Genomic DNA, 27,222 nt, shown 5'->3' on the forward strand with positions numbered 1-27,222 from the left:
TATTGCTCAAGCTAGTCTCAAAATCCTAATTTAAGTGATTCTCTTGGCCCTAGTGGAACTAAAGTCACCTGCTACCACACCAACTTTAGATGTAACAACACAAGGCTCTTAAACAATTATAAGCAGCTTCAAAGGGTCTTTTATTAATCACTGAACTTTAAACTCAAAGGAAATGTTATACCAAAAATACTAGATAGAATAAAAGGATCCAGGGCTAGGTAACACATCTGCATGATAGACTGCTTGCCTAGCATGGATGAGGCCCTAGGTTCCATTCCAGGTAAAGAGAAGGAGGGAGGGGAGGAAAGAAGGAGGGGAGTAGAAGACCTAGACTCCTTGAACAACCTGTTAATACCCAACAACATGCTGGAAACGAAGTCCAAAATGGTTGCTTTACTTGTTTTAAATCACCTTTTTATTTAGCAAAATCATAAAATCTGGTCAATCTTCTTTCTTCTCTTCCCTTTAGAATTTTACCACACTTTGCAGCTTATTGACAAAAATCAACCTTTTTCAGAACAGATTATAGTTAATATAGAAAATTTTAAAAATTATAGTGAAAAGAATAACAGAAAAGCCAAACTCACAGAGATAACCCAAAGTGGGTAGCAGATTGTGAAAACTTTACAGTGAGAACTGACCCTTCTACACACAGCAAAAAGTTCCTGATTGTCAACAACATTTGTTACACCTCTCCATAAAGCTATTCCATTACATGTTTGATTAGCAAAACAAACTAGGGGTGTCAGCAGTCAAGGTATCTCTTTGCTTCAGGGAAGGATTTGTCTCAAGCCAAGAAGGGTGGACCCTTTAGCAAAAGATCATATAGCATATATTTATCTGAACCAAAAGACTTTCAAATGCATTCAGTTGAAGAGAAGAGAGGCAAAGGAGGTGGTGACTTTTTCGGTGTTGGATTTCACACTCAGTTTACATCCAAATCCACCTGGTACTTCTCAGCAACCTTCCAGTTGCTGTGATAATTACTACTGATGTCATCATGAAGAAGCCCCCATGAGAAGTCAGCTGAACCACAAGTACAGCACTCTGGGTGTTAAAAATCATATGTTCCATGTGCAGCTACCGCATGGCAGGGTTCAGTGACAACTTCCTTCCAGGACACTGAAATAGTCAGGGAGGAGTTCGAAGAACTCATTGCATTGACAAGGATTTGGGCAGATAAGTAGTACAGTCAGTTAACACACCAACAACTGCTCTGAAGTTCGTTTATATACTGCACTGTCTCTGAAAGTTCTCATAGAGCCCAGGGCAACATCTTAAACAGAGAAAAGACCAATGGATGAAAAAGCTAACATTCCAGAACATCAGAACTCCAAAGAACATGGCTATTTACAACACTGGGAACCTGAGAATTTGAACATAGCTCCATACAAAACCCAAGTCACTTCATTAAGCAATGACCTGTTCTCCACTCTGTGGTGACTCTCTATTATGTCTGCTAGAGAAGTGTTCCCTAGTCATTGACCTAGAAATATAATGTATATTTGTGAAACAAATGAGTGCCTAGAGAAGAAGCCACTCTCAAGGAAACAGCGTAGTTTTACAATTACCCTTACATCTCACTTTCTGTTTTATGAAGCATTCACTCTGTGAAGACAGGAAGCCTTATCTGTTCACTGCTATTGACAATAAGCCCAGGATAATGCTTAGGAGAGACGTAGCTAAGGTTATGTATTGGATTTGGGATATGAAATTAAGAAATTCGATACCACATAACAACAGAGCATTACATAGGGTCCTAGAGACCCAAACTCATACATCCTTCTGTTTGCTAGGACATAGCCCTCACTCTCATCTTTAGAAAATGTGGACATGAGTTCTGTCTGCTAAGAGAGTTTTTCATGCTTTATATTATCTCTCCTAGGAGCATAATTACACGTACTCTAAAAAGAATGCACATGAGCTAGAGGTGTAGCTTGTTTTTGTCTACAGTGTTTGTCTAGCATTCGTGAAGTCCTGGATTCACTACCCAGCATCAGTACCATGGACCAGGTTGGTGGTGCACACCTACAGTCCTAACACTAGGAAGAAGGTTCACTGCTACCCTATAAGCAGGGCTATCTTGATGCTGGGCAAGAGTATGCTAAAATGTCCTTGCCCCAGACCACAATTCTATGTGCTGGGAGCACACATACAGCAAAAGCCCTACATCCTCTTCAGGATCAAGTGCCAGGTACAAGGACCAGCCTGAATGAACTACTACTAATCAGGCTATTAAGATTTTCTCTCAGGTGCTCCAGCCACCGACACCTTGTCCTCAATATACAGCCCACTGAGGCAGGATCCCAGCACTCAGGGAGCCAAGGCAGGAGGATGGGCCTGAGTTTGATAACACCCTGAGCTACATGGTACATTTGAGACTAACCATGGGCACAAGAGTGAAACCCTGCCTCAAATGTAACTAGTGCGCACACGCATGCGCACACACGCACATTTACCGATCATACACAAACTTGAAGAATCACTTCTGTATCTTCCCATACCAGCTGGTAAGCAGGGGATTCTTAAGAGTCTGAAAACTCAGAATTCAAAGCTGGCCTTCAAGTTCTGTGCATAGCAAGACTAACATGTGCATGTTATTTGGCGGCTCCTTAGTCTATCAGTCTTTTACCATTTAGATATGTTTATCTGTGTCTCCATTTACATTCTGGCTTTGGGTAACACAAATATTAAGGGTGGGGCTGCCTGACAGGGAAACCGAGCTTCGAGACAGGTAGTCAACTTGCCTGATGGAACTGGGCCACTAATGGGAAAATACAGACCCCAAATCAGTACAGGACAAACCTCCCCCTCAGCATTACATTAGTTTAAGTGCTTGTATTTGTGTTCAGGGTCCCAAGAGGACCCCAGGCCCCTCCTCTCACTAACAGCCCAAACTTTCTCAACAGCAGAGCGGCCAAGGCAGCTTGTCATCTACAGAAAGGCTCTGCGTGTGTGCACTTGCAGGTACCTGTGCTCCAGACAGAATCTCCACACCAGGGAAGCAAGTGGAGGCGCATTGCCTCAAGAACTCACAAGATGAAGCCCGAGGCTTCTCAATGTATATCTTTACGATTCTAAAGCCAGAAGTGCATTAGCGTTCCTGCCAAACAGGCTGCACGGCAGTTTTGAAAGACCACATATAATACCTTCCTAAGACCTGTACTTACAGGGACCCTTTCATCCAAGACATTTAAAGTACTTTACAAGCTCGGAGCTATTCATCCTAATGTTCCGGGAGGTATGCAGCTGGCCAGGGTTATATTCACTGATGAAGAAACTGAGGCAGGCTGACAGCCTAAGTACCATTCTTTAAAAGTTTTGCTTCTTTCAAATGAATAGCTTTAAACACCCCCCAGCCCCAGCTGATACAGAAAGGAAGGATTTGCATAGTTTTTGTAGAAATTAAATAGTATGCTGCAGAAATCTATACCCTACTGTAGTTCTTTCAATCAGAGAGGTTATGAAAAAAATTATGAATACTCCACTGAAAATGGCTTATCATTAAATTTGAGATACTATTGCCTTTCAAGATGCAAATTCCATAATCACAAATTCCAAGACAGGAATTTCAGGGTTTTTTTTTTCTTTTTTACAATCCAAATGGAGTCAGGCTTTTACACCTTTGGCCAAAAGCACTTAGCAAAGATGATTACCATATTCTCTCTGGACTAGATGAGATCAATACTAAACCCTGGAGATTGGGTTCTTGGGCTTTTAGCAAAAGGTAAATGACCTTGAGACAGTCAGACTAAACAGGTTGGAGAAACTCATTTGATAGGGGACAGAGGAGTGGGGGGGGTCAGAGCACTGCTAAGGGGCTGTTGCTAACTTAACACCCTAAGAACAGCAAGTGTGTGAAGTATTTGTGTTTGATGTCACTGGGACTAGCATTCAGCTTACTGGACATGCTGACCTCTGTCCTACCTGTTTATTAAGTCTCCTGTTTACACACAAGGAAACTGAGGCTCAGGGAAATTACCCAAGGGGGCTGAGAATGGGCTGTGGAGCGCTTACCTGTGTATGCGAGCTTCTAGGTTATATCTCTAGCACATCAAAATTGAAAGAAAAACGGATTTGTTTTATTTTGAGCCAGGATCTTGCACTGCAGTACAGAGACTGGTCTCAGATTCTTGGTACATTTTCTGCACCAGCCTCCCAAGGGCTGAGAGGGCAGAAACAAGCCACCATCTTATACTTTTTTAATGGTATGCTATATCATTTTAAAGGAAGAAGAATTAATAGGTATACTTTCTAAGACCTTACAGTGGAACTAGAAAGTACTCATCAACAAATCAAACTGCATACTACCAGAAATTGTAAAAATAACAATAATCTTTCCATGGAAAATTATTCCACCCAGAGGTGAAGACAGGGAGTTCAATGTTATCTTCAACTACATAATGAGTTTGAGGTCAGCATGAGACCTAGACTCAAAAAAAAATTGAATTTTTAAAGGTGGGTATGGTGGCATACAGCTCTGATTTTACTACTTGGGAGGCAAAGACAGGACAATCTAGAGTTTGAGGCAAGCCTGGACTATACAGTGAGTTCCTGTTGACACTAGCTTACAGTGTACAAGTCTAAACCAAAAAGAATGATCAAAAAGGAAGTCCCAATGTAATGCTCTAGAAACCTAGCTAAGACTCTGGGTCAATGGGGACAGAATATTACAGAAAGGGATCTATCAACAGGATGACAGACCACAGGACACTACCGTGTCCGCCTGATGTTCTGCCATGTATAATCACCAGAGTGCATCTGAATGTATGGGAAAAACCTCTAAAGGTAATCCTGGACTAGAGAAGTGACAGACAGACCCGGACATTAACAATCAATTACTTTTTCAATAGTATGCATCTTATCGCCCCAACGGGTTTCCTTTCAGTCTCCCTGAGATGAAGTCTACTGGGTCGCTGAAGAATGGGGTGACCCCGAAACTGTTTACTTTAAGCAACAGATTACTCTCACTTAATCACTGCTATCAGAAACCTCCCTTATGTAATGACTATAACCCCAGTACTGGCCTTTTATTTTAACCTATTCCAATTTCAAATGAGTCCAAGAAGGTCACTCGTATTTGCTAATAATTTCACAAGAAAGGAAGACCTAAGGAAGCTGCTGGAATTCACATCCACTAAAGGACACTTACTGCCACCCCTGCTCCCCTAGAGGTCTTCCCTCTGGTCCCACACACACCACCATGAGCAAATACCATGAGCTCCCCGGGGAAATGACTGACGGAGCAAACCATAGTTCATGATGGCCACTATTCAGTCACCACAAACTCTTCCACTGCCTCTCTTCCTGCCTGACCACTGCCAGTGACCTCTACCTATCAGCAGCCAGTGCCAAAAGTGCTAATGTCCAACATATTAAACAACATCATGTCCCATGGCTGCCCAGCTATGTTCTCTCATCATCAACACCATCCCAGAGGTGGTCAGTTACTGTTTCATATATTCAGCATGGCACATGGGCTTGGAGAAATCTGTTTTCGTGTGTGTGTTGCTCTTACTTTTAATACAGGTCAATTTCTCTCATTGTCAACATGATCACAGGAGGGATTCAACTGGAGAATTATCCAGGTCATTGTTAGCACCCTCCTCTTGAAATCACCCTCCCTCTAGTAACATTATTTCCAAGCTTGGTTTACATAAAAAAAAAAAACCCACCCCCCCCAAAAACACTCCTAAGGTGGGTGTTGAAGGCAGCCTGAAAATAGCCACGTCTTACAGGGCACACATTAACCAAGCACCACTTTCTTACTCAGAGGAAAGAAATGATACTTTACAGGTAGTCTGGGGCACATGACCCCTGCTTCCTCATCTCTGTCATATAACATAGGTCACATATTAACCAAGCCTGTTTCTCTACAGTGCAGGATCACCTCACACACATCCTCAGAATCCCTAAGAGTAGGTGCTTGCTTAGCTAGGTAGGCCTTATTTCAGGCCCCTGCTATGTTGTATTGCCTATCTACCCACCAGCAGTAATAAAGCTCTATTGCCTGAAGGCTGCTTCCATTCAGCACTTCTCTCTCAAACTCTTCTTCTGTTTTTCCTCCCCAAACCTAACCAGCTACTTTGTGCTTTGACTGTGCAGCAGTTTGCCTTTGATGCTTTCAATTCAAACATGGCTTCACAGAGGAACTCGTCTTTGTCCCAAATCCACAGACAGTCACAAAAAGACTTATGGAAACAAAAGCAACGGGCCTCCAGACATGTTCAGACATGTTCAAGAAAACATCCACCTATGCTCAATGTTACAAACAAAACGATCTCAGCTTCACAAAAAGAAACAAGCACGGTAGCAGCCGATCAGCCCGGACATTCTTGGGAAAAAAGGTGGAGCAGAGCCCAACCCCACCTGGAAAGTAGACTGGGACAAAAGCTGCACTTGGTCTTGCCCATTGGCCGGTGTCGGACTTCACAGTCTTTCACAATTGGCTAGTTTTAAAAGAATCAGCACGAAGGAAAGGAGGGAAGAAGGAAGGGGTGGGCCACTTGAGTTTAGAAAATGCTGCAGGGCCTTTGTGTAAACAAAGGGTTCAGCAGGTAAGAAAGAATCAAAATATTTGCATAAACGTTTTACCAGGTGGAGGAGATAAAAGATTTGAATTTCATGACATGAAAGTTGCACAGTGTTCAACTGAAAAGAATATTTAATGCTTCCTCCACCGTGAATAGGCTACCCTTCTAAGTAGTTCTGACAGTCGCGGGGTATACACACAAGTGACCCAAAAGCCCATTCCTTCACCCTGATAAACGACTGCAGAGGGATCGTGGCAGCATGCCTCTGGTGTGGTTGACATCCCAACATAAATCCAACTGCAGACTGTGACCTCATCCTGGGACCCGAGCCAGAGTTTTCTCCTGAGATCTCTGAAGTTATCAGATCTGGAAAGCATTTCACTTGCTTTCTCTTTTAGCCACCCCCCACCCCTTTTTTTTTTTCCTAACACAACAAAGGGCACCACTGGCCACAGGAGGCAAGGAGGTAAAAGTCAGAAATTGTCCACACTCCATTACCCTAAATTGCCTGCCAACGAGTGAATATGCATTGTTCCTAGGTTCAATAGAAAATAAGTGGCTACTCTTGGGAAATACCCCATCTTCACCATGCTCTCAATCTCTTCCTTCTGTCTTGTATGAAACCCCCAGGCTTGAGTGATATTCCTTGCTCTACTTCATCTGTTCTTCTCAGTCCCTTTCGAGCCATCAGCCCCACCATGGCCAGCACTGGCTAAGTGTGGAACCTGCTGCAGATGGCTAAATGCGCTTCACCTTCCAGAACCTGGTTTCTGCATCTTCCTAAGGATCTCTACAGCCTCTTGGCACCTGCATCCTCGGGAGCTCATTCGTCTAGGGGCATTTGAGTGCAGAGGGAAACACAGACTCCTGAGAGCTAGATGCCTGTAGAGCAGAGGAGAGTCAGGCTCTCAGACATCAGAGCTGGGATGCAGGGAACTTGGAGGCTTAAAAATAAAAGCATCGAGACCATTCAATATGTGAGTTAGACACTTCTCTCACTCCTATGTGGAAGCACAAATCATGACTGTCCTGTGATGGTTAGTGTCAACTGCCAACTTGACAGAATGGAGACCCACCTGGTTGATGGGCCTGTGGGGTTACTATAATGGCATCAACTGAGATGGGGAAGATCTGCTCACTGTGGGTACCACTTCCCATGACTGGGCCCCTGAGGGAAAGGGAGCAGAGCAGCAGCAGGCATTTATCACTGTCTGCTTTTTTGTTGTAAATATAATTTGAGCAGCTGCATCTAACTCTGGAGGCCCTCACTTCCCTGCCCGGACAGACTATGCCCTTGAACCAGGAGTCAGAATAAGCACTTTCTCTCTTAAGTTGCTTTACTCTCAAAGAAGTTTATGGTAGACAGGAAAAGAAATAAGGCAGTCTTCAGTGCCAAAGGGAAGGAGCTGCTCAGGAGTGTGAGGAAGACTGATACCATCACCCCCTACTCTTACAGCGAGCCCAGGCATCACTGTGTCTGGAATGGGAGGATTGGGTACAGGGGTGGGGTGGGGAAGTGTCAGGAGCTGGACAATTTATTAGCTGCTATAAAACATCAGCAATCAATAAATAATACTTCAACTAAATTCTACGTCTTTCCACCCGTTCTCCTTAGGAAAGAACAAGCTGATGCTAAAAACATTCCACTCTGCTCGCCACCCCTCATTCAGCGCATGTCTCGTGCCCTCGCACAGAGTTAGGAGGGCAGAGCAGCAGAGGGAGGCCACCACTACAACCACACAGAGCCGAAGACTTCAATCAGTTAATGTTCCAGAAGAATTCAATCAGTTAATGTTCCAGGATCTACCCACCAAACATTGACAGCTAGCAATCAATGTAAGAAGTTACTTTGCAAAATGGATTTTTTTTCTTCCCTTTGAATCGGAGACTCGGAAGCCTGCACTGCTGGGCTTCCCTGAAACATTTCCAGGTCCTTATTTCAGCTTCAGCTTTGTGTGTTGGGTTTTGCTTCTAAAAGGCAATAACACAGGGCATTGCTACTGGCTATTAAGACTGCTTTTAAGAACTGCTGGGGTTTTCTCCGCAAAGACACTACTGTTGTTTCCATCGCATTAATTTATTTTCATTTTTTTCCCTTGTTTTTCTTCTCCATTTTAAATTCTCTCTCTCCATGGTGGTCCTTAATGCTCAGGTAATATGCATACAAATGTTCCCACAGCCAGATGGGTAAGCACTATCTCCTCATGCCCTCGCTTCTAAGTGAAAAATTACACAAAGCGACATAGCCCCAACCCCTGCAGTGCTAGCACAGTCCCTACAGGGGGCGCCTCTCTGACTCAGCTTGCAATACAGTGGGTCTATAAACCAGAACTACCGACAATACCCGGCAATACAACCGAACAATTATTACAATAAACACCCTTCCTAATGCGTACATTACACAAACCCAGAAAAATTGCAACCAGCAACAAAATAAAACTCATTCAACCCTTTTTGAAATCTCAGAGCTATACACATCCACACTCCCCTACCCCCAACTCCGATCTCTACGTAAGGAGGAGAAGCATCTGCTCCAGAAGTCAGAGTCCACACATTGAGGAAGTTCCTAAGCTGTAGGGCCTTACCATGCTTTCACCCTCATGGACAAAGGAGCCCTGAAAGCTTCATGTTTACTTAAGAAATATTTACTACAGTGGATGGTTCTCCTTTAATTCTTTCCAAAACAAGGAAAGGGCCAGTCTAGCCAGTAAAGGCTCTTGCTGTGCAAACTTTTCAGTTCCTGGAACCCACGCTGGAAGGAAAGAGCTGACTCCCCCAAATTGTCCCCTGACCTCCATGGACCTGTCTCACAACACACAAAAATCAAAAACTAGTTAGAGATGGTGGTGGTGGTGGTGGTGGTGGTGGTGGTGGTGGTGGTGGTGGTGGTGGTGGTGGTGGTATTAGTAACAATAAGGCAAGGTAAGTATTATGATTATTCTAATTGTATAATTAAGGAAATTGAGATAGAGATGTTAAATAATATGCCTAAGACCCCATTGCTACAAGGAGGTCAAAGCAAGACCTAAATCATTGTACAGCAACATGCCAGTGGTAGTGCTGGCTCGCTTGATTTCAATATATACATATATATGTAAGTTGTCACATATATTCTGTGTCCTAGGAGCCACCTTACTAAGGGCTAGACTCCCAGGAGAGCAACACAGACAGAGTGGCTTAAGAAACAAGTGGACACACTCTGGAGACCCCTTTTCCTATGACATTCTCCTTGCACCAAGGCCAGAGACAGCACTAGGGCAGGTTGCCTCAGAACCGTGGATGGCTGAGTACCCAGTGCTGTTGATGCACTGGTCCACCTGCTTTCAGTTAGCTGGAGAGATTCCACCTCTTGAGCAGAGTGCATACCAGGGTGGGGGCAGGGGGTGTCAAGGCCATCAATATTTACATCTCCTGAACCTGAAGGTCAGTTCAAAAGGGCACCAGTAATTTATGAGGCTGTTGCAGTCTCTTGGGGCAGAAGGGAGAGAAGGAAGAGCCTGGAACTCTTCCCGCTTCCTCCACACGCTCTCTAATACATGAAGTTGCTGCCAACCATTGGGGCATAACAAAGTGAAAGGTGAACTTGATATTTTTAACCTAAAAAAAAATATCACATGCAGAACTCAGTGTTCAGGAATCCAATGTTATCAATGAGAACCACTCAGAAAGCTCCCCCAAATGAGACAGTGCAGGGGAGCCTCTGACAGCAATCCTGGAGTGCACAGACACTTTAAACGGAGAAGGATTGTTGCAATACATGCTGAAGCTAGGATTTGAAGTTGAAAATGAAGCACAAAAGCCTACACTTATCACTGGCTATGAAACAAGTCCCCTTGAACATTGTCAAATGTTCTCCTATATTTGCTTGCTTGTAAAATATCACACACACACACACACACACACATACACACACACACACACACACACACACACACACACAAGCCCTCCCAAGGCCAGCTAAACCCTTTAGGCTAAATATACACACAAAAAAAATTCTGAGCCCTTCTTTTAGTGCTGGAGATGTAACCCAGGGCTTTGTGGATGCTTAGTAGAAGATCTACCGCTGAGCTGCTCCAGAGTCCAGAACAAAAGAACCCACCTGAACCCCCTCCCCAACACACACGCCCACTTTACCAACTCTAAACTGCAGCATGTATATGCAAAGCAAAAGGAAAGCTTTGGAAGAAACAGACGAGGCGGGGTGCATCTCATCTCATCCAGAATGCTTGCTCAATCTTTCTTCCTAGCTCGTAGATTCTCTGGCCTTTGCAAATACAAGGTTTGTTCTGCAATTCATCAACCAAGTTTCTTTTTTTTTTTTTTTTTTTTGCTCCGACAGCATAAAAACTTGAGAAACAAAAATGTGAAGGAGGGCTAAGAATGTTGCTCAATTGAAAAAATGCTTCACTCATATATGAAGCCCTGGGTCCAACGCCCAGAACCACAGAAAACTAGGACTGGTGGTACACTGCATACTTGTAATATCAGTAGTTGGGGGTAGAGGCAGGAGGATCTGAGGTTCAAGGTTATGCTCAGCTAGGAAAGGAGGTGAAGCCAGCCTGGGCTACATGGCATCCTGTCAGAAAGGGTAGAAGACAGAAAGGTAGAAGGCACACGATTAAACAGTATTCAGATACTTTAACAGGCTGGGCATACTAACCTTAAAGCAGACATCTGTTTGGGGGCACAGGAGTTGGAAATGAAAAAGTAGGAAGACTTTTCTGCTTGTAATTAGGAGTTATGTCCAGACGGTATCCCAAGCTGGGGTCTCTTTGTTGAAACTTGAGTTTCATCTTCCTGTTTTGATGAGGACTGTCTTGAGGAAGGGCCTGCCGTGTTATAAATTATCCCATAACTCACTCCCTTCAGTAACTCTGTGGGATGGGAAGGAAGTAAATCCTGGAGCCATGCATGTATATCCCTTAATCACACACATGCCTGCCTTCGAGCCAGGACATCCCCGTTGCTCGCTGGATGGCCATCACTCACTCATCCCTGTAACAGAGCACAAAACGCGGGTACTTAGAAACACCATGCCGAAAGACAAGCGCCCTCATACCTTACCAGAACTCAGTCCAGTGGTTCACAAACTTCCTAATGCTGCGAGCCTTTAACACAGTCCCTCATGCTGTGGTGACCCCAACCATAAAATTATTTTCGTTGCTACCTCTTAACTGTAATTTTGTTACCATTATGAAAGGATTATTCAACCCCCAAAGGGGTCTCAACCCACAGGTTGGGAACTGCTGTCTTAACCACATCTGTACTGTGGCTTAACAATGAGCACTTGTCTTCCCAACCAAGGGTCCCCCCACTGTGAGAGAGGCAAAGCTTTGAGAACACACTTCAGGATTCAGGACCCTGCCTAAGCTTTCCATACCAAAGTTGAACAGCATGTTAACCCACTTGCACATGACTTAAATTAGTGCAACTGATCTGAGTGTTGTTGGTGTCCAGCTTTCCTCATCAAAAAAAAAAAAAAAAAAAAAAAAAAGACCAGTGGGATATCTTAACATGCCACTAGTTCACAGGAGTCAAAACTCACTACCAACCTTAAAAAACACCTGGAGGATACCCTGTATTTGGGGCTCATGTACCTACGTATTCTTCACACCTTGGGCCAAAAGAAAAAGAGGCCTTCAGATAGTCTAAGTTTCTACATTTTCTTACTAAAAGATGCAAACACCTTTGTTGTTTATGTCAGATTGCTGTTTGGGTGAATTTCCCACTTGGCACAAAACTGGTTTTGTTTGGGAGCGTCTTTAGCAAAACTGTGTTCTCCATGTTTTCAAGCGTGGTTGAAAACACTCCAGCTACAGAGATAAGAGCATAGCCGGCCTCACTTTTGCCAGGAAAATACCCACGGAGGGAGGGAGGACAAGTGACAGAAAACATCTGCAGGATCAACTCAGCTTCATTATCAGTCTGTCCTTCCCAACAGCCTGGGTTCTCATCAAGTTGGCGACTTGCTCAGTATTGGCAGGTCACATGTACAGTGGTCTCCAACCTCTGGGTGAGACTGAGGGGAGGAGCCTCGGGAGGGGTCAGCTTGTGAACCCTTCACACTCCAGCGTCTTTTGTAACTAAGGCTCAGACTGGGTAAAGAAAAGGCAGGGGTTAGAGAACAGGGGGGCATCAGAGAAGTCTTTTCAATTGCTTTTCAACAAAATGACCACTTCAAGGTTTAGGGCCTACAATGCAGAGAACAGAGATGTGAAAAGCAATGACAGGACACATCTTAGACACATCCTTTCAACAGCTGTGACCCTACACTGACATAAAACTCTTTTAAATAATAACCATTGTGGTATATTTAATATAATTAAAACATCCTTTGAATAAAAGGATGTGCTACCTCCTTTTAAGTTTTTTTTATGATCACTGATTTTAAGGAACTTTCTAACAAGATCATGTGTCCTACAATATAGAGCCAAAAGCTCTCTGACTGCATAGAAATGAACTGTGGTTGACTTAACTTGCAACACAACATGGTCCTACCCAGACGGTCCTACATAGATTGCAAAGCCAAGTCCTCAGACTTTCTAGATGTGCTGAGGAAACACACTAAGAACACCACCAGGCTGAAGAGATGCCTCAGCTGGTAATGGCACCTGCTACTAAGCCTGAGCTTAGTCCCCAGGAGCCAAGTAAGAAAGGACAGCACCAACACCCATAAGTTTCCTCTAACCCCCACACCTTCCCTGTAGCACAAGTGCCCACACACATATACATTAAGTAAAATGAATATATTACAACATCTTAGCCTGAGTTTAAAAAGCGCGGGTGCACGCGCGCGCGCGCGCATACACACACACACACACACACACAAGTTAAGTTCCTATTAGCAAACACCATATTTAAAAACAAAACAACAAATATAACATATCTTTGGAATGCATCTCCATGAACACTCCACCCACACAACCTAGGCTCCCCAGGTGACTTCAGCTACACTACACCTGTGGTGTGAATTACTATTTGGATGACAGACTTAAAAAAAAAATTGAGTCGCATTTGTGCTGTTTTGCTTCCAATGTTAATCCTGTGCAAATGGATAGAAACCCGGTCTTGGTGACCATCCCCCCTGACTGCCACAGAGGTCAGGAGACTGTTGATCCCAGGCCCAAAGAACAAGGCAATGCACAGTGCAGACATGGTGTCTGTCAGACATGAGGCATCTGGAGTCTCATAGCACCCTATCCCTGCTCTGCATTCCTGAGTCACTGAAGTGTGAAGGCCAAGAAGGTGCTAAAAATGGAGGTGGACAGCTGCATGTCAGACGGTGAAACGATCCTTTTACAATCTCAAGGGCTCATGCCACCTAAAACAGCAACTAGGACAGCCTCCTCCTCTTCTTCTATCTCTTCTCCCTCCTCCCCTTCCTCCTCCTCCTTTAAATGTAATACCAGCAAACCACATTTAAGATCAGAAAAGGTGCCCTTGACCACCTGAACAGCTCTACCATATTTGATCTCCAAAATTAAAAGGCAGGGAGTTAAAAGTGGTAGTTAAATTCTAGACTCCAATTTGAAAACTGGAAATTGGTGCAGGACATAGATTAAAATGAAGACAAACCATTTAATAGCATTCAGAGAGTTTTCTCTTGTTAAATAGTGATTCACATGTAGGACAAAAAAAAAAGATTAATTATAGCAGAGGACCATTCATGTCTTAGATATATCCTCAAGCATTTGTACTTACAAGAGAGTCAAGAAGTTGAGAGGCCTGCCCAGAGTGAGCTAAGAAATAACTGACCATGGCTAAATTAGTAAAGTCTCTAAAAGAGACATACAGCAAGGAGTGCAGTCAGCGAAATGTCACCAAATTACACCCTTCAATCTGCCTTGCTTTCAAAATGCATGCCCTTCAGACGGGCATGTAGTCAGCACACAGCACAGCCAGGAAGAAAATACTCCGCAACCAAAATGACAACCCAGGAGTTTGTGGCATTTATAAATGATGGTTTGAGATATAGGTTTCATTTTTCTGTCTAAATAAAATATCCATGGAAATGATCTCCTGACACATAGAATTACCCAAAAAGGGGTTGATTAGCTAGGCATCGAGCCCTACACTCTGGTGGCTGAGGCAGGAGGATTCCTACAAGTTTGAGTGTAGCCTGAGATGTTCATTGAGTACCATCAAATCACAAAGTGAGACCTTATGTTGAAAGTGTTAAGGGACACTTATAAACAAAGTGTCTCATCAACTTATTTTGATCCAAAACAATGAAAGGACCAAGTAAGTCCAAATAGGAAGCTGATTTTATTGACTTACCAGGAAATGACTCGTTCCCATATTAAGTTCTTTACCAACAGTGAACCACATGTACTCAATTTCAACCAGAATGAAACAGCCCTCCAGCACAAATGTTTGTTTGGTTAGGTTTCTGAGACAGGATCCCACTATGGATTCCAGGATGGCCTGGGACTACTAGCTAGTCCAGGCTGGCCTCAAATATGGAGTACTCTGATGTGGAGCCCCTTCTGAACACTATGAATATGTATTGCTTCTATTTGTTGATGAATAAAGCTGTTTCAGCCAATGGCCAGACAGAATATATCTAGGCGGGAAATCCAAACAGAGTTACTGAGAGGAAGGAGGAGGAGTCGGAGAGATACCATGTAGCCGCCAAAGGGGTAAGATGCCAAAGCATTACCAGTAAGTCACGGCCATGTGGTGATACACAGATTATTTAAAAAATGGTTAATTTATAAGAGAGAAATAGCTAGTAATAAACTTGAGCCACTGGCCAAACAATTATATTTAATATTAGCATCTCAGTGATTACTTCATAAGTGGATGTGGAGACCCACAAGCAGGAGAGAAACCAGTCCAGGGGAACCAGCAGAATAGAGAAAAGCTTCCAAATACAGTAGTCCTCAGTCCTCCCAGTGCTTGGATTGGGGGTATATACCACACCCTCCACCCAACTTTTAATGCCAAACTTCTAAAGAAATTGCTTGGAGGAGAGCAAGGAAAGAAGGAAACCATCATAACAGATACTAAAACCAAATTGATATTATGACAGAAGAAAAGACTATTTTTCACTCAGTTGTATATTAAATGCAAACTGGAAATCAAGGGCAGCCTGTTTATACCTGAGGAACCAATATGAACACCATTCACCCAATTAGGGCAGCCTCTGTGGGAGCCTACGACAGACAGACCATGGATGGATGCTTTATACCAATGCTGTAGACATCTATGTTTGTTTCACCACTAATATGAATGATTTGGGAATTCCACAGGGAAGCATAAATATCTCTACATCTCCGTCTGTTTAGTTTTCAAATGTTCCAGTTGCTGAAAGTTAAGAGACAATTTGTTCCTCCAGAGCGCTGGGTCCCAGAATCTTCAAGCTGACATGTCTCAACCTGGGGCAGCAGCAGAGTCAAAGTCGAGGAGGGACATACCCCCGCTGGAGGACTGGGCCAGCAGCTGCCTGCTCCTTCGGCACACTTGACTCATGAACACTGCTGAAGCATTCGGCCTATTCATCTAATTTGCCAATTTCCTGGGCTTGACACCAGTAAGAAGACTGAACATTTGTTATTGTCCATTTGTTGAGTCACAACAACTCAAGGCTTCAATGCCACCCTGAAAGAACCTGGCCAGCTGGGAGGAGACAGAAAGCACTTCCCAGAACACACATTGTCACGGCCTCTCTCGCTTTTTGATAGAAATCAGTCAAAGAGGAAACATGGTTTTCTGATCTTTCTTTCTGTCTAATCATTCTAGGAAACCATGCTCATGTCTTCCCATTGAAAGGCTGTCTTCACTTTGGGCATGTTTCAATAATGTTTGCAACTGTATCTCAAACAAAGAAACAAAAACCAGGCACTTAGGATCATTCAGACCAACACTGAAGGTCAGCTTTAACTAAGTGATTGTCTAATGTTCACTTTTGTAGTAAATCTGACCTACTTTCCATGGAAAATACTGACTGAAAATACAACAAATAAGTTCCTGAAACACCATTAGAAATGGTTTAAGTATTATCTTCAAGGATAGTTAGCAGTTTAATAATAATAATAATAATAATAATAATAATAATTCTTTTTTCCAAAGTGCCTGGTTCTCTTCATATAGGAGCAGGAGAATCTAACAAATTATAATTTTAAAAAATGCATACGATTTTCATTTTATTACAAATCAGGAAGGTACAAAATCGTATCTTTTCATCCTTAATAGATAAGTGCTTTAATCAAATTTACCACGTTTATATCTACAGATACATAAGTATCCTGACAAAACAGAATGACAGACTAAAGAAACTGATCAATTAATTTAAGAATTTTGCCAAACAGAGTATGATACAAGATTTATGATTCCAGCACTTAAGAGGTAGAGACAGGAGGATCAAGAATTCAAAGTTAACCTTGGCTATATAGCAAACTTGAGAACAGACTAGATCACATAAAACCCTGTCTTAAAGAAATGATAGATAAATGGCATTCTTTTGTTGTTGTTTCATTTATTTTTCAAGACACAGTTTCTCTGTGTTACAGCTCTGACTGTCCTGGAACTCACTTTGTAGACCAGGCTGGTTCTTAAACTCACAGAGATTTGCTTGCCTCTGTCTCCCAAGTGCTGGGATTAAAGGTGTGCGCCACCACCGCCCAGCTGATAAATGGCATTCTTATTTATGTGCTATATGAAGTGGTTCTCAACCTTCCAAATGCTGTTGACACTTTAATACATTCTTCCTGATGTGGTGACTGTCAACCATAAAATTATTTCATTGCTACTTTATAACTTTGTTTCAAAAAGTAATTTTGCTGTTATGAATCATAAGGTAAATATCTGATGTGCACAAGTTGAGAACCACTGTGTTATAGACTATAGTGTCTTGAAGCATGGCTTTATACCAAAGATTTTATTCCAACTAAAATGACACATGACAACTATGGCAAGGTAGGTGATCAGGGTAGGGAATCACAAACATGTCTGTATTAAGCAAATGTTTACCAACTTCTCAGACTTAGCTACTGAACTAGTAAACCCAAATAAATGCTAGATCAGTAAGCAGTTAAACTGAACACACAAATAGAACACCCAGTCACTAAATTTTTAACATTCTCAGACCATAGCCAATTGCCAAGCTCATTCATTACAGAGAGTCGCTGGGCCTCTTTGCCCGCCTTGCTGAAGAGAAACACAACCTGAGAGACTGTGTCACCTCTAACACCTAAGAGCCTGCACCATGAGACTCTACACCAATTCATGAAAATGCAGTGTGACTCATGTGCATCCCCACCAGCCTTCATATTTAATAAAAAACATCTAGGGTTGAATAAAAGAAAACTCTGCAATGTAAAAACCATATTCATTGCTGAGAATGTACTGACAGACTCTCTAAGCAGCTACCTGAAATATATCAGAAGCAACCCCAAAGAACCTCTTCCTGGGTTTTTGTCAAAGTACCCAAGGCCCCCACCATCACTTAATGGCTTTGAGGATCAATTCCCCTGATTGAATGCCTACATATTTATTACATCCTTCACATAAACCTGCTTCAGATAAGGACCTAGTTAGTACCTGAGCTCTCTCCAACAGTTAAATCAGCAAAATAAGCAAACCATAGAAGAGGCAGGAATCTTCTATTGGGGGTGGGGAGTGACCACCATTGTAATGTGGACTCAGTCCCTGAGGGCAATAGGAAGACTGAGGAAAGAGAAATAACTCCAGGGAGAGACTAGAAAAATAGACAGAAGTTAGTCTATTTGCAAGTAGAAAATAGTAAGACTTGGCTTCCAAAAATACAGATAAATCTATAATGTATCTGTTGATGGTGTTATGTGTGTGTGTACACACACTTGTTTTGTGGGATTGTGTCTATTATTGCTGTGTGTTTTCTGAATGTGTGTGTTGTTTCATGAGGGTTGGATATTGTTGTTGTATGTGTGTTGCTGTTTTGAAGCTTTTGCTTGTTTTTGTACTCAAGAGATAGTGTCTCAGTATGTAGCACCAGCAGGCCTGGTACTCACTATATAGCCCACATTGATCTCAAATCTGTTGCAATTTTTCTGCTACAGCCTCTATAATACTTAAATGACAGGTGTGTCCCATCATGCTCCATGCTTTTAAAGCTTTGTGTTTTGATATTCTGTACTACCAGTGAAGTAAAACTAACACACACATACTGAAAACACAGAGTTCAAGGTTTTGCCTCCTTGTCCTGCCTAAAACCCACCCCTTCCCATTGCCATGCCCACCCAGGTACCTAAGACACAGTACATCCACGACCCACCCCATTCCCTCTGCCTGTCCCTGAGAGCATCACCTTCCTACATTCTGGTTCTTTTTCCCATCCCTCCTTCTCTTCTTTCATTAAAGGCCAAGGATGAGAATTTAAAATTCTCTAAAAGTAAGGTGAGTATAATCTCTCTAAAAACTCATCCACCAAAAACATTTATGTTTATGGAAAGTGCCACTCGGCTCACCTCAGAGGACACAGGTATCTGGACAAGGTAGACAGGGGATCCTGGTCTCTTGAGTCCCAGCCTTCGCTCCAAGTTCTAGGACTCATCATTTCTCAGAAGTTACTATTCTGGAAAACCACTTCTGTTTAGGTGCTAGTCCAACATTTAAAAATCTATAAAAATATAACAGCAATGGCCTTTCGAGAAGAGTAACACATAGTCCCACAGGACGATAAGGTTGGGTATAAGGCCTCCATCTTATTCTGTGTCCAAATAGGAGTTAGCCTCCTAATGTTAAAGTGGCAGACATACAGAAAACAGATCATCAGCATCCTGCACAAACTCCACTCAGAAGCCTGAACGATACTCTATTCCAGTGGTCAGGCCAGTTCTAGCAGAAGTCCTCAGTTCTCAACTGGGCGGCCTAGACGGCTGCCATTTTTCCCCCCAAACAATAGTAGAGAAAATCTGATAAAGATATGTTTTAGAGGACCCAAATGCAGAAGGTTGTATCCTTTACATGATTTTAGTGAGTTGTAACTTTTTATGTACCTGATGCTATATTTAAAGGAACCCAAAAACTAGGTTTTCTTTTTAAGTTCAAAAGATGGGACCTCAAGAGATGGCTCAGCAGTTAAGAGCACTGGCCCACTCTTCCAAAGGACCTTGGTTCAATTCCCAGTACCCACATGGCAGCTCACAACTGTGTGTAACCCTAGTTCCAGGCGATCTGACACCTTCACATAGACATACATGCAGACAAAACACCAATGCATGTAAAATCAAAATAAATAAATTATTAAAAACATAAATAACTAAAGCTCAAAAGAGTTTGGTAACTAGGGAAGGAGATCCTCAGAAACTGAATGATGGAGTGGACCAGTAAATGTGTCCCCAGCTGGACCTAGGAAATCTGTTGTGAACAGTCACTTCCTTAAAATCCATTGTGATCACTAAGGTGGCTTCTTCAAGACCCTCCCCCCTTCTTTTCATCTGTCTTGTGTTTAATCCAGAAAAGACAGATAGTATCTACTGTGTCCAGTTCTTCATACAGCTGATTCCAATTCAAGCCACTGAAGAAAACTGTGGTGATGTACTGTTTATGATCTAACAAAGCAACTAGAGATTAGAATGCAAGCTAGCCACAACCATAAAGCCATTGGTGATACACACCTTTAATCCCAACAGCCATACTGGCAAGTCATAGAGGCCACTGGTGGTACACACCTTTAATCCCAGGACTCGGAAGACAGAGGCAAATGGATCTCTGTTAATTCACGGCCACACTGAGATACATGATTCAGTCTAAAAGAGAAATGGCCCATACAAAGGTGATCCTAGAACTTGGGATCACATGCCTTTAATCCCAGCATGTGGAATCAGGAATGATATGGCTAGGCAGAGAGGAATATAAGGCGGGAGGAGATAGGAGTTCAGAGGATTGTGGTCTAAGGCTTGATGGAGAGCAGTGCAGTCTGAGTTTGCCTCTAGGGATTCATGGAGACGGCATCACCCATTTTGGTCTAAGGTAGAGGTAAGAGCTAGAGGCTGGTTGCTTAGCTTTCTTTGCTGATCTTCAGCTTGAACCCCAGTATCTGTCTCCAGGTTTTTTATTACTATTATTACAGAAAACTTAGTTGGTAAATCCATAAGATGGAGGGGCAAGTGTTGGTCTTATTATACACTCTTGAGGTACCAAGCTGTGTAGGTAGAGGTTGAGTTCTTCTGGGTCTAAAGAAACTCCAGAACACAGTCAACTTGGACTCCTTGGCTGGCATTACTTAGGTGAAGAACTCCACCCCAGCTCAAGTTGCCAAGCTAAGGGCAGCTTCAAGATGAACAGAGACAGCCATGTTTTAAAAGACAGTGCTGTGCTCTTCTCATCATTCCACGGTGGGAAAAGAAGCAGTAATTAAACAAGGCAAAGGCTGGAGACACCAGGACAAGAACAGGTACCGGGGGCAGGACTATGCCCGGCCACCTGCTGAACCAAACTTGGCAATGACTGAGAGTGGGACTTTTGCACAGTGCTCTTCATCTGTCCAGAAGCCCCAGTCCTTCCTCACCACTGCTCCTTACAGCATAAGCAAACAAACTGCACTACAGAAAAATGTTTCTGTTGCCCAGTACAATGGGAGGGGGTACCTGGGGTTCCTCTGGAATGCAAATCTTAAAAGGAAACTAAAGAGAAACCCTTTTTTCTGTGTTGGAAAAGAATTCAGTAAAGGCAGCCATCCTGTGGGTCATAAGTCTATGTCCTAAAGGAAGCAAGCCTCTATCTTTGTTCCCTCTGAATGCTATTCTGCCTCCTCCACAGGATGCATCCTCACATTGGCCTTGACCAGCCATTCAGATGAGGAGGTAACTTGTCACTTGCTTTATAAAGAGGAGAGTTACATGTATATTCATGGTCATGGAGCATCACCCACAGAAACAATCATCAGTACATGGAAGAAACTCAAATGGATATACAAAATGTGACAGACATTTTGATACCATCTTACAACAACAATGAGCCTTGCGGGTACTGTGCAAAGATGACGTAAGCCAGGCACTAAGACACATGTTGTGCTTCAAACTCGGGGGAAAGCACTACAGCAGTCAAACAACATAGAGACAAAAGAACAATGGCTTAGTTGTGGTCAGAATTTCCATATTCTGAGATTGGGTGCACAGAGACACAGATATACTTTTCAGTATTGAATTGTACAGTTAAGATAGCAAATTTTGCATTCAGTGTCATGAAAAGCAATTTTTTTTTAAAAAATCTGGGAATGGTGACTTACACCTGTAACCACAGCACTTGGGAGACTGAGCAGGGACAATTGCTGTGAGTGCAAGGCCAACCTGAACATAATGAGTTCCAAGACAGCTTGAACTACAGAATGAGACCACTTAGGGGGGTGGGGGGGAAATCTCTCCATGGGATATGGAAGGGTACAGGTGGGAGAAGAATCAACTAAAACAAATTCTAGTCAAAACTTCCAAAATGACACCTAATATCTTGTATGCAAATAGAAAAATAAATATTTTCTTAAAATCACACACATGCAAAAACAAGAATAACTGCTCTTTAAATTATCATTGAATGTTCATAGTAACTCTAAGATTTTGATCTGCAAAGACAGGTGGGTCTCTAAGAGTTCAAGGCCAGCCTGGTCTACAAAGTGAGTTCCAGGACAACCAGGGCTATTACACTTTTTTTTTTAAATTGTCCCCATTCATATGGTGGTGTTAACTCACTTGACTCCCTCAAGTCACTGACCACTTTGTTTTAGAAACACAGAACTATTAAGGCCCAGAATGACGGAAGAACTTTTGGAGGATGCACACTTTGAAACTGGCAGTGTGCTCTGTAACTCGCTCTCCTTTGCTTCTCTAACCTACCCCTTCTCCCAAAAAAACTCTGTATTGGAGGCCTGCTTCCTTCATATCTTCCTCAGCTGCCCCTGTGAACACACGTCCCCCTCCCAGGACCACCAAAGGTTCCCCAGAGGTCACCAATTAATTCTGTGTCACTGGGACTCAGTTTGGTGAGCTTATCTTTACCTGCCTTCTCGGGGCAGGTGATAGAGTTGACCCACCCTTTCCTTCCGGAAATTATCTCTTGCCTCCATTTTCCAGACACCATTTTCTCCTGATAATCCCTCTGTTTGGCTACTCCTTCCTATTACATCCTTAAGATACTTATCTTCCTGCTCAGTTCCCACACAAACAATGAATGGCTAATCCATGGCTGAGGGAGTAAAGTCAGAGCTACTTTAACTCCCCTCCATGTTTACAAAACTCTTCTGAAGCCTACCATTAATAGGCAGAGCCTTCTGGGTGCAGGTTCACTAGAGCTGTCTTCAGGAAGGTTTCTCAAAGCTTGATACAAGTATTTAACACACAGTAAAGATTCTTGTTAATTTTACTCTTAATGTAACTGAATTTTCAAGTTTGCAGCTACTTTTCCTAGCATGGTGCTCCAGATTCTATTGAGAAACTTCCACACTACTCAACTGTCATAGTCAGGCTGACACCAGTTAAGGATCACTCATTGGCTCCAGACAATAGCAAAAACAGCAAGAGCATTTCTTCCTGACACTTATTGTGCTGTCCCAGGTCCACAGCAGATTTCCCTGTGTGATGAGCACCTGTACCACTTTATAGGAATCCACACAAGACACCACCACATCCCAGCTGTTACATCTCGATGAGCAATTCTGCTCAAAGAGTATCTCACTCCACTAGGAAAGCCCTAGATGGGACTAGAACATTCCAATGAGCTACAGTTTCTTGGTTAAATTAGCAGGAATTCATACACAGTCTCTGTTTGTCTTCCCAAGGTTTACCCCACATCCCACATGGAAGTCTCATAAAAGACACACCCATGATGCTCTCTTCCCATCTTCATTTTCCATTCAATCCTCTTTTGAAAGTGCATCCTCGGGGCTACTTCTGATCTCTAACCTTGGAGATGCTCCCTATTAGAGCTATGCTCAGCATAATGGGATGTTAATTGGCTGTTATGATTTACTCTACAAAAATCAATGGTGTAGATCCTGCTGGAGAAATAAGCCACTTTGGTGGGCTCAGCTACGTGAAGAGCATTAGGTACCTGGTTCCCTAGGAATGAAAATTTATCCTAGGCAATTCTGGCCTCTCTTGAGCTGAATTTTTTATTTGGCTGTTAAGGCCAGTCTCCCCTCCCCATTATTTTAAATAGCTGGGAAAAAAAGGAAACATTAACTTGATCACCACATCATCTGGAAAACATCTAAAATATCACACCATATTGAGAAGATAACATTTCAACAATGACTGATAGTAAATAGGCTATGAATCTGGAGAGGGAGCTGCCTGGCATAAGACAGCACTATTGCTTGTTTTGTTTTGCTTTTGTAAGTCTAGGAGCAATCAAAACTGTATAACTGTAACTCACTGGGAGATCAAAGTAAACTATTAAAAGCAACATGGTGGAGCTCAATTCAAGTTTTGATTAAAAATTACTTTTCAGTGACTGAAAGGTCATTATTTGATAGGAGAAGGATGTTAGTTTGCCAAGCTGACCCAAGAACATACTGAATTTTAGGATGGAGCAGTTATCTGTAAAAGATCATCTTACTTTGAAAGAATGAAAGAAGAAAGGAAGGTCTTTCTGCAGGTCAAAAAACAAAAACAAAAACAAACAAACAAAAAAAACCCATTCTCTTTTTAGTCAAAGGTTGTCTCCGGTGAACCTTGTAGTTAGAGTTGAAAGTCTTTCCATAGATTTTCTTGTTTATAGAACACATCTGAAAAATTACTATTACAAGTCAGGAGGTTCGACTTTCAGAGAGACAAGTAGCTCAAAGGGAGTAAGTGGCAGGTGACTGTGGACAGACCTGAAGGTAACACAGGGAGGAAACCGTGATAGTCTCATTGCAGGGATGTTTCTTGTATAGTGATAATGAAAGAACAAGCTGGCCCTCTTTATCCGTTTTTATTATTATATTTCAGTTCTCTAGAGTGAATCTTCTTCCAGGAACTAAGCATTCCCACAGTCTGTTGTGGGAACTCTTTCCCTAGGGAGATAGAAACAAACATCTTCCTCCTGCTCATTGAGTAAAGCACTGACAAGAAACCAAAGCACATTTCCACTGAAGTCCTACTTGGGGAACCAGCAAGTTTACAGGCAGGTATCCCTTACATAGTATAGGTGACAAGCTAATTACATGAGAGTGGATGACCCCACACTACCAGAAAGTCTCACTCCAGCATGGACAGACAACTTCATGTACAGAGTCTCTGCTTCAGTTAGTCTATCACAGTCTACATACTGCAGCACGGCTAAGATCAGGAGGTCACACTCAGTTAAGGCAGAACTGCTTATAACTGGCCAGGAGATGATGGAGGAAGCAGCCAGAATCTCAGATGAGGATAAAATGACACCACGCATGCACACAGCCTGCTTTTACGTATTTCTCCCAACATGGTAAAAGTTAAGCCCAAGCCTGATTTGCAAGCATTCTAGAACTATAAGCTGACACAATACTTCTCTTTGTCAATGATCAATCTCAAGAGATATGAGACATACTTCTATCTCACAACTACTGAACCCCAATAATAATGCACTTTTTGGGGATGGTCATAACGGTCTTCCAAAGTAGAAAACTATCTTGAAGCTGATGTTTAACAGAAACCAATCCTCTGTACCCATCAATAGTAACAACTGAACCCTGTGAAATGTTTGTGTCTCTCCCAATCTTTCCATCCTAGATGAATTCTCTCATTTATACCCTCACATCATACAGGGAATGAATAAATATTCCTTACAATCTGTTCTCTATAGACATGTAAGTAGATGCCCACCGAGTTTGTGTAACTTGTGTCATTTTGTTCAATGGGTAAGTTACAAATTCAAGCTTAACTTTGGAATTGTAAACACCAATATTAACACTGATGTTCACTATAATTGCATTCTACCATCTACAAGAGAACAGGGGAAAAAAAGAAAAGGATTGAAACAAACAATTTCTATAATCCAAGCATACAGGAGGATTAAAAGTTCAAAGTCAGCTCCAGCTATGTAGCAAGTTTGAGGCCAACCTAAGCCACACAAGACATCATCATTGTCATCATTATCAACATCATCAAGAAGCAGAACTCTCAGATCTACTATGATTCCTTCCAGTGCTATATGCCTCACCCACACCACAACTTAGATATCCAGAGGCGGATCAACCAATTACCAACATGGAACATGCTTTCTATAGCAGTCAGATATCAAAACTTGCCATTTACCCATAAGCAGTCCATGTGACTACCTTGTTCATTTCTGAATTAGATGAAATGATCCTTCCTTCTTACTCTGTGGACAGAGGTAGTGAGCCTTGTTCTATAAGCTCCCTGAGGTCCCAAACTATTCCCCAGCCCACAGCATGTTTATGGCAAGACACTCAGCAATTTCACAAAGCGTGAATGGATGGCAATGCTACAATGCTGGCAACTGTGAAAACTGGTCTAAGAGTGTTCACGGTATTTTCTGCTCTTCCGCCAGTCTTCTACTAATTAGACTTTGAGCCATTTAAAGGCAGAGATGCTCTGTCTTCCTGTATAAATCATGTTCAGAACCCCAGATGGTGTCACACTCATGTGGCATGTGTGTTGCATCAATATTTGCTCATTGATTTGTTGCTCAAATACCACTACTGAGTTGTGTTTGTCTGGCAAATCATGCGATTTTAATAATTAGTGTCTGAGGTGGGAAAATGTCTTCTTAAAAGACTAGGGGCAAATGTGAAGTCCTGACAAGTGAGATTGGTCCATAGGAAGTATATTAGATGAAAATACACCTCGTAGCAAACAAATACAATGAAAAAGTATGTTGATAAACCCCCAAGAGTAACACTGCCTTTATTGCTGTCTGTGCAGACACACACTTGGAAGGATATACGCAGAGCTGAAGAAAAGGCTCTGTGGTTAAGAGTCCTTCTGCTCTTACAGAGGACCAGAGTTCAGTCCTGAGTGAACCACACTGCATGCCTCCCAACTGCCTGTAGCTCCAACTTTCGAGGATGTGATGTCTTCTTCTGGCTTCCCAGGCACCACACACACATGGCATACACACAAAGAGAGACACATAGTTAGAGGTGGGCATTTGCCAAGTGATCCAAGTAGCTTGGATACCATGGGTAACCAGTGGAATCACATACTTTTAATGTGACTCAAAATGCAGAACCAACTACTTGCTCTAAGAAAGTAAAAAGACCCATTCTAAGGTTTATAACCCCTACGTTTTCTTTCCTTTTTCTTTTTTTAAACTATTTTCTTCTTTTATTGAAAATATTCTTTCTCATACAATATATCCTTATTATAGTTTCCCTTCCCTCTACTCCTCGAAGTTCCTCACCATTTCCCCTCCCCTCCAGACCCACTCCCTTTCTGTCTCTCATTAGAAAAGAGCAGGCTTCTAAGAGATAGCAACCAAACATGACAAAATAAAATACATTAAGATGAAACAAAAACAATCGCTACATTTTATAAGTTTTCTGACAAAAGCAAGTGCACTAAGAGCTTTCGGGCCTGGAGGCATTTCGATAAATCAAATCTCTAATTCATTCAAGATTAATCATACCATTTACAGTGTAAGTCTTCTGACTGGGACAGAGCTGAGAGCATCACACAGAGAATCAGGGAGTGAGTAGAACAGTGCAGACTACACAGCTAATCCCCAGCCACCGCCTATGATTATCACTGACACTGATTGTCAGGGAAGCGCCAGGTAGTCTGTGTTCTCCTAT

The 27,222-nt window shown here is 42.5% G+C and overlaps 1 long non-coding RNA gene across 8 annotated transcripts in view; it reads right to left on the bottom strand.

Annotated features, from left to right (window-relative positions):
• Positions 1-27,222, bottom strand: part of LOC110340244 — a 395,612-nt gene that overhangs the window by 175,481 nt on the left and 192,909 nt on the right. For all 8 annotated transcript variants that reach the window (XR_005880819.1, XR_005880822.1, XR_005880818.1 and 5 more), the window contains one exon: positions 11,194-11,528. This is a non-coding gene — a long non-coding RNA (uncharacterized LOC110340244). The remainder of the gene's footprint in view (positions 1-11,193; positions 11,529-27,222) is intronic.

This window comes from Mesocricetus auratus, unplaced genomic scaffold, assembly GCF_017639785.1.
Source record: "Mesocricetus auratus isolate SY011 unplaced genomic scaffold, BCM_Maur_2.0 Super-Scaffold_100013, whole genome shotgun sequence".
NCBI classification, from domain to species: Eukaryota; Metazoa; Chordata; class Mammalia; order Rodentia; family Cricetidae; genus Mesocricetus; species Mesocricetus auratus.